The following is a 3,683-nucleotide window of genomic DNA, read 5'->3' as shown; positions in this document are numbered from 1 at the left end:
TGAAACACGCATGACTATCAGCGATAAGAACACGGGTGGGATCCAAATTCATTTGAAGCCTACTTTTTAACCTAAGAGACAAGTAGCCATAAGCTCAGTCAGCCACTGACATAGCTAACCACACGTACCAACCACAAGAATGCACGTGCGGCCGGGAGCCTGTTGGAGTCCAACGACAGTAACTACTTCCTCCTGCGACAGTGGTGAACTCACATGAATACCAACGAATGAACGTGGGGCGATGTACTTCAAACCTGTTTCCTTTGCTTTGGTTTATGACCTCAGCCATACTTACTGACTTTCACACATCACGATTGAAAAAGTTATACACACACCAGTGATACAATAATGAAATACGACGTGTTGTGATGAACAGAAGTTCTTCCCGTTTCTCTTGAAATCTGCTTTGTGACCACACTATAACTGACATTACCACTTACATATCAATGACACGGATATGGGTGAGTTTGTTTGTTTGCTTGCTTAACGCCCTGCCGACCACGAAGGGCCATATCAGGGCGGAGCTGCTTTGACATATAACGTGCGTCACACGCAAGACAGAAGTCGCAGCACAGGCTTCATGTCTCACCCAGTCACATTATTCTGACACCGGACCAACCAGTCCTAGCACTAACCCCATAATGCCAGACGCCAGGCGGAGCAGCCACTAGATTGCCAATTTTAAAGTCTTAGGTATGACCCGGCCGGGGTTCGAACCCACGACCTCCCGATCACGGGGCGGACGCCTTACCACTAGGCCAACCGTGCCGGTGATATGGGTGAGTACTGGCATGGTTCGGTTTCACATCTCCTCAAGCCCAGTTTGTGGCCTTAAAGGGGCCTTCCTTCTGTAGTAAGCGATCATGAAGACCACCACAGATCTGTCAATGATTTTACGTGTGACTGGAGCATCCTTTTACTTAGACACATACCAATAATCCATATGGTGGCTGCATTCCGTGCACAGTGGCACTTCTTTACTCAGATAAAATCGAAAGTGACACATTTGCCACACTGAATTCACCACTCACACACAGAACAAAAACCCACATACACACTCACACACACACACGCACACACACACACACACACACTCACGCGCGCGCACACACACACACGCACACACACACTCACACACACGTACACACACGCACGCACGCACAAACACACACACACACGCGCACACACTCACACACACATACACACACACGCACGCACGCACAAACACACACACACACACGCACACACGCGCGCGCGCACAAGAGTCAGGCACGCTGATAATAATTGGTATATATCTCAGAAGATGGACGCTCTACTCCAATGAAAAATCCGGAGCAGATCTGAGTTGGCGTATATGGCTGCTCATTCAAGGACGACTGTATTTTTAAACGACAATGGCCAACATCATCACCATCAACCTAACCAGTCAGTCCCGTAATTACAGAAGTGTGTCTCACTCTCAGGACCAAAAGCGAAGCTGCATTAAGACAGATACTTTGAAGTCATTTACTGTTGCACCCGTTTCTGTAGGAAATAACTCACCCAAGTGACGAAGGACCCCCCACCGGTATCTCAGGCAGACCTTTAAGCAGTATCGGAACATAAAAGCGATACAGCAAGTGGACGGGTGGTATAAGTATTGTGAAGTGTCTGGGTGGCCGAGTGGTAAACGCACTCACTTGCCGCTCGGAAGCGAGAGGTTGCGAGTTCGACCCTGGGTCAGGGCGTTAGCAATTTTCTCCCCCCTTTCCTAACCTAGGTGGTGGGTTCAAGTGCTAGTCTTTCGGATGAGACGAAAAACCGAGGCCCTTCGTGTACACTACATTGGGGTGTGCACGTTAAAGATCCCACGATTGACAAAAGGGTCTTTCCTGGCAAAATTGTATAGGCATAGATAAAAATGTCCACCAAATACCCGTGTGACTTGGAATAATAGGCCGTGAAAGGTGAATGCTTGCCCTAAAAGGCTTGAGGTTTGCTGGCCGATGTGAATGCGTGATATATTGTGTACAAAATTCCATCTCACACGGCATAAATAAATCCCTGCGCCTTGAATCCGTGGTTGAGATATGTGCGCGATATAAATTGAATAAAATAAATAAAATAAATAAAAAAAGTCTTTCACTTTTGCAATCCACCATGTTTTAATTTGTCAGACAATAGATCACATGATCCTCCTCTTTTCCCCAACCTCAGTCAGACCTCAACCAATTTAAAGCACGTCATGACAGAAACGGCAGCCTCATGCAGACACCGTGAAGTCTACCACTAGTGCACAATGCATTCGCTCATGCATTTCTTCACAAATTGTCACAAAAGCAGTAACAGTCCATATCCTCCTAATCCTCATCACGTACCCCCCCCCCCCCCCCCCAACTCATTCTCAGTCCGACATCCATCAAACATGCAGACCGATGGTAAAACTGAAGCAAGTACTGTGAAGTCTTCCATTATTGCGCCCAGACATGGTTTCTGTAGAATTTCCTGCACCCCGGGGACACAGCGCCCCCATTAAGAGCAAGTAACGCGCAATAAAAGGGGAGTAATCGCGGCAAAGTCCCGTAACTCCCGTCGTTTACTCTTCCACTTCCGCTTCATCAAGGGGGACTATTCTGTTGTTGCTTAACACCCGGGACTGCTTTTCAATGTAGACTTCTGCATGTGGAATTTCTACAAGAGTTGTCTGGACAGGAGTGATTCGGTCGGCACATCCACTCGTCAAAGTGAATTGTGTTGTGAACTGAAAGAGTCTTTTCGTTAGGTCCTCTTGTTACCAGCACTAAAGGATGTGGTGAAGACGTAGGAGGAAAGGAAGGAGACTAACAAGATTGAAAATTTGAACGTTGGGGAAACGACACATTTTATTCTGTGAGCACACATTTCATTTTCAGGTGTCCAAAAGGAGGACGGTTATCATTGATGGTCATCTAATGCGGGGGGGGGGGGGGGGGGGGGAGAGAGAGAGAGAGAGAGAGAGAGAGAGAGAGAGAGAGAGGTAAGACCAGACAAGAGAGAGAGAGAGAGAGAGAGAGGCATTGACAATGACAGTTCTTTATTTTACGAGGGTATCCGAATAAGCATAGGTAGAGAGAGAGAGAGAGAGAGAGAGAGAGAGAGAGAGAGAGAGAGAGAGAGAGAGAGAGAGAACATATCCTTAAATCACAAGTATCCCCCCCCCCCCCCCCCCTAACAAAATTTTTTTTTAAAACGGCACCACCTTTGGGGAAGGAAGAATCAGACGCAGAGTTGGCAGTGAACACACACACTGGGACTCACTCCTGTCAACTTGAACGTCTTCGATCCGTGCCCCCCTTCCCTCACTTCCAACCCCTCCTATCCGTAGCAGGAAATGAGGACCCCCCACCTGAGCTAAAATTGAAATCTCTCTCCTTCTCGTGACCTGCTTGAGAGGGAAACGGGACAGTGATAGCGGTCCGTTCTGTGCGGTCCGTAATGAAGCGAGGGATAAACACTCTCTCCCCCCCCTTCTCTCTCTCTCTCTCCTTCTCTATCCCCCTCCCCCGCTTTGTCTCTTTCTCCCCCTTTCCCTTTCTCTATGTGTCTTTATGTCTCTGTCTCTCTCCCTTCTCTCTCTCTCTCCCTCTCTCTTTCTCTTTTTCCCACGCCACTTTGTCTCGGTCTCCCTCTTCCCCTTTTCCTCTCTCTATGTGTTTCTACGTCTA

This window comes from Littorina saxatilis, linkage group LG1 (assembly GCF_037325665.1).
Source record: "Littorina saxatilis isolate snail1 linkage group LG1, US_GU_Lsax_2.0, whole genome shotgun sequence".
NCBI classification, from domain to species: Eukaryota; Metazoa; Mollusca; class Gastropoda; order Littorinimorpha; family Littorinidae; genus Littorina; species Littorina saxatilis.
The sequence above is the reverse complement of the archived record's forward strand: the minus strand, read 5'-3'. Positions refer to the sequence as shown.